At 38.2% G+C, this 13194-nt stretch overlaps 1 pseudogene; it reads right to left on the bottom strand.

Annotated features, from left to right (window-relative positions):
• Positions 1–3002: 3002 nt before the first annotated feature.
• LOC136131942 (nucleophosmin-like) lies at positions 3003–4090 on the bottom strand (annotated as a pseudogene).
• Between the last annotated feature and the right edge of the window lie 9104 nt (positions 4091–13194).

Genomic DNA, 13194 nt, shown 5'->3' with positions numbered 1-13194 from the left:
ATCTGCAGCTCATAAATTTTGCCAAAACATGAATAAAACTAAAATATCCCTAAGTGAACTTAAAATCATTCTGGAACAGCAAAGCTCCCCAGTGAGGTGAAACTTGCTTTTTTTTTTTTTTAAGCTAATCTTTGAAATGAAATTTTACTTTTCCTTTTCAGTTTCCTTGATAACTTTTTCAACAGTTCAGTTGAAGAATTCATCACCTTTTGGTTCCAATGGACTACTGTAGCAATTTTAGCAATTTAAAGTGCTTCAGTTGGGATCTTATGTTTTAATCCCCACCACTCTCTCCAAACACACACACTGCTGGGAGGGCAGCTTCTCTGAGTCACTGACTCAGGCAGCAGGATGACAACTGCTGTAGACGCTCAGCAACACAGCTGACATGTATTTGAAAAGTGAAGTGTTAGTGTCATTTAGAGAGCAGAGCAATATCCTCCATCAGAGATGAACACTTGGATTAAGAGAGAGTACTTAGTTCCCATAACATTTAGGGCCTGAAATAAGTGCTCGAAGCAAATCTCTTGACCCTGAAGTTGAGGTCAGCTACTCTTGGGCAGGGTCATAAACTTAAAAAAAATGCTGTTAATAGAGTTTAATGAGGTGAGGGCTATTTCCAATTGAATCTTCAAAAGCCCTTCAAGCTGCAATTGCCAATTACTCTTTGCTTAAGAAAAATGACTTCACCCATTCATAGCCACTGATTCTTATTTACTGATATTACTTTATTAGAGACATTAAAGTAACATGAGTAAAACATTTGAATATTAGACGTCTATGTTTATTCCTTTTCCTTCCTGCTCTAGCCATACCAAAGATCTTAAAATTGTCTGAACAAGCCATGTTATTCTATTGTTAGCCTTTAAACATGTTTTCTCTTTCAGAAAAACTGTATCCTCTCCTTTGCCTCCCTTTGCCTGGCTAATTCCTACTCATCCTTCAAGTTTCAAGCTACATCTACTATAACTGGTTGGGGTGCCACTCCTGTGAGCTCCCTCAACCCCTGTGCTTACCCACCCTGGTACTTGTCGCATGTTTTACTTGTCTGCCAGGACTTTCCATCACTGTACCATAAGTTATTCTCTCCAGTGCCTTCTACACATTAGGTCCTCAATTAATATTTTTTGGATGAATGAATAAATGAAGAATAGAGTAATAAAAAATAAGTAAATCACTTTGCGATTAGTGGAAATAGTGTCTTTCAACTCTTATTGTGCATCAGGATCACTTAGAATGCTTGATAAAAATGTACATTCTCAGGTTTCTAACTGCAGGAATTTTGCATGAAACACAGTGATAACTGTGGCAAGCTACAAATAATTTGTTACTACCAGAGCATAAAATGTAGACAGAAAATGGAGGTTATTGGGGCTGGAGGTAAGGTGGGGAGAAAGATTTGAGGAGCCAGTCAATGAGCTTGGGTTTTATCTGCAGCACAGCTTATGGGGGAGTCAGCAAAGAGCTTTATGATTAGACTTCTGGTGTCTGTGTAGAAATTAGATTCAACATTGGTTCTCAACCTTGGTTGCATATTATAATTATCGGGATAATTTTAACAAATAAGTAATGACGCCTGGGTCTACCCTGAGAGATTCAAATTTAATTGGTCTGAGGTATAGCTTGGGCTTGGAGTTGGTTTTAAATCTCCTCAGGTGATTCTAACAAAGTCAATACTGAAAACCACCAAAATAGAAGAGAAAAATTGTCCATACAATTTGGCAATCAATTAATTCTCATGTGACATCTCAAATTGTAGTTGTGTGTTGAGGAAAAGTAAATTTAAAACCAAAATGAGATATTACTGCACACCTTCCAGAATGGGTAAAATGAAAAATAGCAGGAAACTAAATACTGGAGAGTGTGTGGAGCAGCCGGATCTCTCATATACCTGCTGGTGGGAATGTGGGGCAGTTTCTTCAAAGCTAACAATGCAACTACCATACAGTCCAATATTGGTACTCCCGGGCATTCATCCCAGAGAAATGGAAACTTAGATTGACAAAAACATGTACACATGAATGTTCATAGCAGTTTTAATTGTAATAGCCCTAAATTGGGAACAACCTAAATGTCCTCTAATGGGTGAATAGTTAAACAGACACTGGTATGTCCATATCATGGAATACCACTCAGCCATAAGAAAAGAACAAACTATTGACAAATGGAACAACTTAGATGGACCTCAGGGGCATTATGCTTAGTGAAAAAATCCAATCTCAAAAGGTTACATACTATATGATTCTACTTACATAACATTCTTAGAATGGCAAAGCAATAGAAATGGAGAACAGATTAGTGATTGTGATTGGGGGTGGGTGAGATTACAAAGTGGTAAACTGAAGGAGTCCCTCTGGAGTGAGGGAATAGTTCTGTGTCCTGATTGTGGTGGTGGTTACACAAATCTATACAGGGTATTAAATCTCATAGAACTACATGCTATTATAAGCACACACACATGTACACATACAGTTGAGTGGCAGGCAAAAACTGGAGAAAACCAAATACAGTCCGTAGTCTAGTTATCAGTATGGTACCAGTGTCAGTTCTCTGATTTTGATTATACAACAGTCAAATAAAATGGCACCATAGAAGCTGGGTAAAGGATTCATGGGATTCTGTGTATCATTTTTGCAACTTCTTATGTGTCTACCATTATTTATTAATTATACTTATTTATTTGTTTACTTTATTAACATATTGAATTTATTTCACATGTATATTTTTGTCTCCCCACCATTTCCATTTGTCTGACCACCACTATTACTATGCCCTATGATAACATTCTATACATACTTAAAACCAAGCAAAGGGTGGAGTTTCATCTTTAAAAACTAAACAGGCATTTTGGACAACACATTCTTAGCAATGGAACCTGGACAACATTTATCAGAAATGGTAGGGAAAGTTCTCATTCTGCATTATAAAAAGGACTGCCAGATGTCAACTGTTACAGAAATGAAAAAGACGGAAAATTTTAACAAACCATTTAAACTATTTTCTTAAAGAGACTTCCTCCACTTCCACTGCAGAGATCTTGAATAGACTCCTGGTCAGTCATCTGGAAAGAATTCTTCACATAACTGATGAACTTGGCTTCCACTTTGGGAAGAGAACAATCTTTTTCTATACTTGTTTGCATTTTTGCTTTAATGTCTTCTATAGAACTAGGTTCTTTTGGTGTTTTAGGAGTTCTTTCCTATTTTTTTAGGAGTTCTTTCCTATTTTTTTTACTACATGTTTTTATTTCTTTGGTTTGGTCTTCATCCATGTCAACAGGGTTTATATGGTAAGTCAATTGAGGGTAGGCACAGTGTTGACATGCCCTAGATTTTCTAAGATAGCCCTGATTTCAGATGTTCCACTCTGTGGGCTCTTGAAATACCCTCAAATTTATCAGAAGATCTGCCCCATAGCTAGTCTGTCTATGTGGCAGACTAGGTTCTTAATTAAAAGTTTGTTGTGATGGCAGTGGCTAGTCCTGATTCATAGCTGGTCAGTGGTGACAGCATTTTTGGCTGGAGTATTTTCTATAGATTTCATTACTGGAGCTTTTTTCTTTAGCTTCCTCATTACCCAAATCAACATCATCATCATCTTCTTCTTCATCAGCAGCAAGTTTTACTTTTTTTTCTGTGGAAACTTGCTATCACTTACAGGGGCAGAAGGGGTTTCCAGATGTACTTAAGAGTTTCGCGTCCTCCTCCTCTTCATCTTCTGAATCTGTATCTTCCTCCACAGCTACTAAGTGTGTGCACTAAGATGCACAGGCCCTGAACAACACTTCAACCGTAAGATCACAGGTGGTGTAATTTCAAAGCTCTCACGGGAAACTGTTGGCTATACAGACATTTTCAAAGTTGCCAGTGTTACTTTAACTGGACTGCCTTCATAATTCACTGCCTCTGCTTCAACAGTATGCAATTCATCCTTTGCACCAGCCCCTAAACTGACTGTTCTTAAAGATAACTGGTGCTCATTTTCATCACTATCTACTTTAAAGTGATAATCTTTGTCGACCTTTAGTTGACAACCAAAAAGATAGCTCTGGGACCTCAGGGTCCATGCCCACGTCCATTGAGTTTTCCATGAGGTTGGTGGCACATGTTTAGGTGGGAGGGGAGGTGGACAGAGATAAACAACTACTGTCCGGAGAATAGCCATTATTTAAAAAAATTATAGTCATGTATTGTTATTCATTATTTGTATTATTTAAAATTTCATGCATTTATATTTAATTCCTTAGCTAGATTAGAGATTTAAGTATAGTGACAGTGTGTTATAATTGTCCTAATTCAAGTCAGTATAAATCAATTCAATGAAGTTAAATTGAATTCATTTCAATAAACATTTGAGGGCCTATTAGACACAAAATTAGTGAGGTTTATTCTTCTCACCCTTAATATTATATTGACCCTCCAGTATAGCACAGTAATGTGGACACAGCAAGATCTCAAAAAATAGTATCATTTGACTGGCCATATTACTTTTTATAGCAACGTGTCCTTCTGTTATTTACATAAATGCTGCACTTTCTTTACTCTGTTTTCTTTCTCTGAAAAGATGAAACATATCTGTAAGGAAAATATGTTTCCAAATTAATTTCTGCTATTTAGATTTTTAAGCCACAAGAACTTAGGAAAACATTGATATGCCTCATACATTTATATCAGGTTTTAAGTTGCAGGTATGTTTTAGTATATTATTTTACAGCAGAAGACTAATATATATTTCTATTCTTACCTTGAAATCAGGACAAAAACAGCTTAGGCTACCAAATGAAATTCTTGGTCTTTTTTTTTTTTTTATATATATATAATCACCAAGCTTAAATTTGTGGGACAGAGGGTGATTTTCTCCATGTTTTCTACCTGGTTCAACACTCCCAGACAGCTATCACAAGCCAAATATCATTTTAGTAAATGAGAAATTCTTGTTTTCGGTACTGATTGGCTTTATTACACATGAAGGTTAATTGGGAGGCTTCTCAAGCTTATTTGGGTAATGATGAACAGTTGCAGTAGATCGCACCCCCCCCCCCCCCCCCCCGCCCCGACCACCCAGCTCCTACATCATTTTGACCGAGCAATACCCAAACAAAGCCTTGTGCAACTGTGCAACTGGGGCGTCATTTAACTGCACTGCAAACCCTGGCTGCACTTGAACCCAGTGAGCAGCTTCACAGGAAGCCAGAGGGAAACAAAAAGCCCCAGAGGAAATGTTCAATTAGCAGTGGTGCCACCCTCCACGCCCCCGGACCACTGCAGCTCTAGGATTTGACTCCTGGAGTTCTAATGTATTGTGCTTAATTAGATCTCTATCCCACATCAGTAAGTGGTACTACCCACAGCAGAAATGTGCTTGCCTGATACAGAGGCACTAAATGGCAGATTTTTGTATCCCCAACAGAAAAATATCATTGCTAATTAAGTAGCAAAGAGAAAGGATGCCTCTAACTGCCTTGAAGAGCTTATAAAGCACTTTACCTGTCTTATAACATCTTTAATAACAACAGCTAAGATGTTTGAGCACTTACTATGGGCTAAGCATTGTACTGTTTCACGTGTATCATCTCAGTTAATCCTCTCCATAAACCTGGGATAGATCTACTAGGCATATGTTAGAGATGATGCCTAGAGCTCTTACAAAGCTTGTCTAGGGTCACAAAGCCAATAGGTGTTTGAGACTGGACCCAAGTCCAGGTGCATCCTTCCTGAGAGATTCACTCTTACCCTAATGGATAGGTTAACAGAGAATGCTGTACAAGGAACTCATTGAGAGAATGTTACTTCGTGGAGTAGTTATTAAGGCAGCAGATATTTTTCCAGTTAGTTTACCAATTGGCCAGGTCACCAAGTGGATAACCAGTTCTCTCCTTCTCTGGTTATCTATATGCAGATGACCTGCTTTTTACTGTGTGGTGTTGTGATGCTGCAATGTTTGTTAGGGAGTTAAAGTTTTCAGGTAAAAACAATTTGCTTAGTAATAAAGGAAGAGTTTGTCAGTAATGCTTTGGATGGTAGATAGATGTGTGCCATTGGCGCCCCTCTTGCTAGCTTCTCCTCATCCAAGGCTCCTCTTCCCACGACCACCTCTTTCTTCTACACAGTCTTGTCCTGTCATGATCTTCATTTGGGGCTTTAAGGGGCTTAGTTAACAGTCTTTTATTCCACTGATTCCTTTTACCACTCTTTTCAGTTCATGACAGCAAGGAAGTGGAGTAATAGCTTAAGAGGGCAGGTTTAAAATCAGACAGATCCAGGTTCAAATGCCAGTATCGGCACTTGCTGACACTTAAAACACACATTTTGGTCACGGAAACACACATTTTGGTCAAGGCACTGAATTTCCCTGAGCCTCAGTTTCCTCATCTGTGAAATGTGAGTAACAAGGACACAACCTCTTTGGATTGTTGTGAGATTGATTTAAAGCCTTATTCCTGGCACGGTGGAAGTGCTCAAGTATCACTCATGAATAACTGTCAACAACAACAATAAAAACAGCAACAATTCAGCCCCACTCATTTCCAATTCATTGTACCCGCTCTTCCTTGAATTTGGAATTTCTTTCTTCTTCACTAATCTCTGAGCTTCCTTAGGCTCCACATACTTTTTAGCAACCATGAAGACCATGTGTATATAGTTCTGTGCAATTGCAAAACTTACATTGCTCTGTATTCTAGTTGCCAAGTACTGTAATAACCATTAAAAAATATTTTCCCGATATATTATTTTGCACCTGTGTAAACCTAAGCAGCTGTGCTCAGCTATGTATAAATATTTGCTTATGTGCTTCTGTTACATTTATTTATGTGATTCTGTCTACAGCCAGTTGCTCTGTAAATGATAAACTCCTCAGGGCCAAGGACCTCACTCTCTACTTCTGCAACAGATCCGAGGATCCCGGTATCCTCCCAAGAATAGATTTCAGGAAGGCTGAAACTTGAACATATAGTACTACTTTAATAAGATGTTAATGACAAGTTTCCAAACATTGTGTTTGGAACATATGTTTCAAGGCTGAAACTTGAACATACAGTACTGCTTTAATAAGATGTTAATGACTAGCTCCCAAACATTGTGTTCTCATTGAGAGCATTATTTCTTAAAGCAGTTTCCACCGCAGCCGGTGTTCTGTGGAAATGTTCAACTTAGAGGTCTTCGGTTGGTGATTTTTCACATTTTAAAAGTTAGAAGAACAAAGCTATAATTTGGGAAACAACAAGTTAACAATCAAGAAAAAGAAAGAAGGGTTTAGTAATTGTTACTTTCAAGAAAGCTTCAGATCATATTTCCTTTGACCGGTGAGGTGATTGGTACGTTGGATTAAGAAAATATCGAGTCACGCCTAATAGTCAAATAATCATAGCTGCACTTTTAGAGCACTTAATAGGTGCCTCGTTAGGAGTTTGTTTTGTCTTGTCTCATTCAGCCTCCCCAGCACTCCCATGAGATAGGCACCATGTTCCTCTCCATTTCACATTCAAGGAAACTAAGGTTAAGAAAGGTTTACCTATTATCCAGGATGCAGCTGAAAAGAAATGGAGCCAGGCCATGTTAATCACTGAGCTGTACTGCCTTCTTCAAAAGGGAAGGAGTTTTACAGATGAGCTATAAAGATAATTCCAGTATTCCTCTTTTTCTTCTTCCATAATACTACCCCTACCTGGACCCCTGCAAGGGAGAGGAAATTCTATTAGTATATTCATGATTAAGCTTGCTTACTGTAGATAAATAATGATAACTGCAGGGGTTTTGGATGGTTTGCTAGGAAAATTAAAAAAAAAAAAAAAAAAAGAAAGAAAAGAAAACTCTCTCCCTAGTTGTTTGCCTTCAAATGCTCCTGCTCTCCCACTGCCCGGCTCTCCCTTCACTGCCTTATAGTGAAATATTCAAGGGAGGGTTGTCCTGTCAGAGTGAAGCCATTAAGGAAAATGTCTCACTGCCTTTTGAGAGGACAAGCAGGAAACCTCTTTTGCTTTCTTTCTCTTTTACCCTCATCCTCTTCTTTTCCCTCCCCAGCTCTATTCTTTTAGAATAAATAACAGCTAACTTCACTCAGGCATTGGGTAACTTGAGCCACCTCGAACATTGTCTGAGAAAGCTGGCTCTCAACACACACCATGTGCAGCTGCTTGGGGCCCTGCTCTTTGGCAGCCTCACCATCCCCATCTGCTCCTCCTGGATGTCAGGACCCAGCAGTTACAGAACTGGCCTCTGGACCTGCACGTAAAGCATGCTTTTGTAATAAAACATCCAGTTGGTCTCTTCCAACTTCAGACGTTCTGTGAGTCTCTCAGCTGTGAGTTGTAGGGGATCCAAGAACCTCTCAGTGGAGTCAGGACTAGGCTGTGGCTGATTTGTAGAATTCTTATATTTGTTCTGTTTTACAACAAGAGAGAGTTTCCAAGTCAAAGCAGCATGCTGTATTCTATAATGTGATGGTAGAGAGCAGAGGAGGATGGATAGAAAAGGATGCTGATGATGCTTACACTTCAAGCTCCTCAGATGCCTGGGTTCTGACGGGGGCCTCTGCTGCATTCATAATTCATAATTCTCCCAGATTGTATAATCATAAAAATGGCCTCCCAAATTGTGTAATCTTCAGGCCACTTAATACTTGGGTCTGGCTCTGGTTGAGTGACTTTTTGAGAAGTAGTTTAATTTACATTGTGTTTGACTAAGAAATTCAAGCCCTTGAAGGCTAAATATGAGGAAGGTAGTGCAAATAATATGAATAACTAACATATCTTGAGTCTTTTACATGCAGTAGGTACTGTTTTAAGCATTTTTCTTATTCTAACTCTTCAACTCTCACAACAACCCTAAGCACTAGGTCTATTTTTAGCCCATTTTTAGGATGGGGATATTGAGGTTAAATGACTTACCTAGGGCTCCAGTTCAGGCAGTCCCAATCCCGAGCCTCTGCTGTTAGCCACTGTACTATGCTGGTGTGAACTGAGACTTTCTATCTTACTTCTGGTTCTTTTGATGTCTTTGTTCGTTGTCTTCAGTAAGTCAGTGAGTTTCTTTTTGCCTTAGTCACCTTATCAGAAGATTTTACCTCTCTGATTTCCAGAGGTGAGAATGGAATTACATGTTTCATATAGGAGCCTGGAATCAGAGAATTGGCAAAATGTGCTCTGATCAAAATCCAGAGATAGCAAGTGACTTGCCATTTGGCAACAGAACTGGGGTTGGCACTCATGGCTCTATTTCTCACTCCTTACCATGAAGGCTCTTCTTCAGAATATACTTACATTGTAATAAGTCTAGAGTAGAGTAGAGTGGTATAGCAAGTGCAGAGCATAGAGTAGAATTTCTGTCTGTATTCAGTCAAAGTTTGATATAAATCCGTGTTCTTAATTTCAAAAATTAAAAATAAATTCTTTTTATTTTACTTGTAAATAATTGTATCTTTGTTCACATAAAAAGAAATTCCACATTGTGTTACAAAAGGGAACAGTTAACTTCTGTGACTCACATGATTATTATCTTTAAAAAGAGCCATTCAATAAATAAGCAGCCCATACTTCAGTTCAGGGCTGTTGATGTTTTCAGTGGATTCTTCTATAAAATGTAGCGTAAATAAATAAGTTGAAATTGTTTGTTTAGACAAATCTAAAACATTTACTCCCACACAAGCAATGAAATGTAGATTTTTCTTTTGAGGCTTAGATGTTTCTCACAGTATTATAGTGTTCACTGGAGTTCCACTCATGCTCAAGGTCATTACATATCTGAAACCCTCAGGAAACACATTGTATTATTGTTCTTGAACCACTTGAGCATTGTAGATTGACTGAGTTTTAAAACCACATCATGGGTGAAAAGCACAAAATTGTGTTATTATGGTTTTCTTCAAGGAATCCCAGAATTTCTAACTGTAGCTTTAACTGTGTTATACAATAACTCTCCCAAACACCATTTTAAACAAGTAATCTTTTTTATTATTTCTTTTGGCCTTCTCCTTGTGTGTGTATAAACAGTGAAGACTCACAGTATTTTTTGTCAGCCCTGCCCTCACATAACCCACACTAAGAATTTCTACTTTCTTCACATTTGGTAGTAACTCCTCACTAGGCCTTTGGGCTATAAGGGTAACTTAAAGGACAGGAGACCCACTTGGCTGTCAGACTTTGGAGAGCCTCCTCATCTCCAACCTTTGCCCTGTCAGTGTCCCCAGTTCTAATAAGGAGAGAAAGAAAGGAAACAATGCCTCTCATCTACCCTAAATTCTCCTCAAGATACCACTCTGTGATTCTGCTTTTTCTCACCTTCACATTCTTGGAAGGAGAGTTGACACGTGTTATTTCAATGTCCTTGCCTCCTTCGGTCCTTGGAAACCTCCTTATCTTTGTGACTGCAACACTGGCACAGTTGAACACTCCATTCTCTGAACTCTGCACACTTCTTACTTTCTAGATACAACTCACCTTTGGTTCTCTTCTTAGCTCTTGGACCACTTTTCCCTTTCTTCTCTTTCCTTTGCTGATTCCTCTTCCTTTGACCAAATATTAAATGTTGTCTAAATTTCCAACTCTGTTTGTTGTTCTTTTCTTCAGCTTTCCACATCACCCTGACTGATTTCACCCAATCTCTTGGTGTGAACTCCAGTATTTTCTCTACAAATTCTACCTCCAGCTTGATCCTCTTATCTGAGCACCAGACACAAACTTCCAACTAATCTTTGACCTGCTCCAGCTGGAAGACCTGAAGCATCTCAAACAATACATATAAAAATAAAACTCTCACCTTCTCTGTAAAACCCATCCTTTGCTTTGTGTTCTTCATGGACATTGGTAAATGTCATCACTGCTTATGGGTCCATTCCATCTTAAAATGTCAGATGTCTTCAACTCTTCTTTCTGCCTCACTCCAGTATCCAATCATTTGCTAAAATCCTAACAATTCTATCCTGAATGCCTCTCAAATCCAGCTATTCCCACTGTTACTCTAAATATGTCACATATCATCTCTCGGTCTAGGTAATTCTATCTGCCTAACTACTGTTTCTGATTTCAATATCTCCTTCCTTCCCTTCACCTCCACTGTATTCTCTCCATGTCACCAGAGTGGCCTTTATAACATGGATCTTAATGGCAGATGCTTCTGTCTATAAACTTATAGTTCCTTAAGGATCCATAATATTAGATTAAAAAAACATACAAAAGAATATAAAGAATAATCTCAATATTAGTAAAAATAACACACATACACACAGTCCACCAAAATGTAAGCTGTGTAAGCTGTGTAAGCTGTGGTTGTCTTGTTATTGCTAAGTCATAGTATTGGGATGAGTTGTATCTTCTTTTTTTGCTTACTCTTATCTCTACAACGAGAATATGTTACTTGTGTAACAAATTAGTATTTAAAAACAAACTGATGGAGTAAAAAAGAGTTGACCTAAGTAACTTTGGAAATAGTGTTTTTACTAGATGCTATAAAGCTAAAAATGAAAAGAACTATACATAAACACTGTACTCTTGTTGGTAAATCCATTTCTTACAGGGTTATGCATTGGCAATTGTGAAACTGCTTTACAAGTATACAAGCAATAAACAAATATGTAAATAAATTGCAGATAATGAGAGTCAGGTTTCTCACTGCAAGGGACAGAAGTTACAAATAAGCAAGTGGGGAAGGCTGAAATAAACCTGCTGGTAAATTAGAGCTGGAAACATCAGTACAAATGCATGTTTAATTTAATATTTGAACAGATAGATGGATACAAAACAATTATTGATATGTGTGTGTACATGGGTTAGTACACATGTATGTATTTCCTAGCTCTGTCCTTTGAGAGGGCCAAGAAGCAGTGAAATCTCAGTAGCAACAAGCACACCAGCACCTGGACTTGGTTTCCAGAAGTCATTTTCCAACATCAGGAACCAAAGGTCCTTGGAGAAATATCTGACTCTAGTCCTGGGTCACAGAAAATCAAAGATGAGCCTGGAGCACTTGTAGTGCCAGATTGAGAGGAAATGCATTAAAAAAAAAAAAAAGATGGAGCATGTCAAAAGGACATAGGAACCAACTTGAAAGAGCTTGAAATGCTAGAAGGTGAAACAATTTGAGCAAAAAAAAAAAAAAAAGAGAGAGAGAGAGAGAATTGAATTATAACCCAAATAATTTTTTTAAAAATCCTACTTTTATACTAACATAAATAAATGATTGAATAAATAAATAAATGGGGGAGAAGAGGCAAATCTTTCTTACGGAAGAATTCCAAATAATTTATGTAGATACCACTCCCCTCTCTGGGGGGCGGGTAGAGCTTAATTCTCTTCTCCTTTAGTGTAAGCTAGACTTAATGCCACTCCTCTAATGAATGTTGTTAGAAAAAAAGGGAAAACTTGTCCCTGTACAGTGGAGAAAAGTAGCAGACAGCACCTTAACCACGCGATCACCACACCAGTGATTAGTGATTTTAACATCATGTTCCCCCTTATGAGGGGATGAGCGGGGCCCATCACCTCTGGGGTATTCTTCCCCCAAATCATGAGAAAACAACAGATAAACTAAAATTCAGGGATGTTCTACAAACTATCTGACCAGTACTCTTCAAAAGTGTCAAGGTCATGAAAAACAAGAAAGACTAAGAAACTTTCACAGATAGAGGAGACTAAGGAGACATGATGATTAAATGCAATGTGGTCCCTTGGATTCTGGGACAGAGAAAGAACATTAGTGGAAAAACTGGTGAAATCCAAATGAAGTCTGTAGCTTGAATAAAGGTAATGTATTAATGTTAATTTCTTAGTTTTGACAAATGATCCATGGGTTTGTAAAATATTAAGATTAGGAGAAGCTGGATGAAAGTATATGAGAACACTGTTCGATTTTTAGCAACTTTTCTATAAATCAGATATTACCCCGAAATAAAAACTAAATAAAAAAACAAACAAAAACATCTCATGGCCTGTGCAGGGCTTCTCAACCTGTCTTGAAAAACTCATCTGGAAGTTTTTCAAAAGTACATGCTTGGGCACCACCTGGGAGATTCTGATTCAATAGGACTGTGGCTGAGTCAGGGAAACTACAACACATAATTGTAAAGTGGCACAGGAGAGCCTCATATACTTCAGGTATTGCACAACCACTTGTCTGTGGTTTTGCAAACAGAGCCTGCCTATGCCATTTCCCCTATAGACTTTTAAACTTTTTGTAGTAAAAATTGCTCAGAGACCACAAC

This window comes from Phocoena phocoena, chromosome 12 (genome assembly GCF_963924675.1).
Source record: "Phocoena phocoena chromosome 12, mPhoPho1.1, whole genome shotgun sequence".
Classification (NCBI taxonomy): domain Eukaryota; kingdom Metazoa; phylum Chordata; class Mammalia; order Artiodactyla; family Phocoenidae; genus Phocoena; species Phocoena phocoena.
Note: the sequence above shows the minus strand (reverse complement) of the source record. Positions and strands in the feature narration are given on the sequence as shown.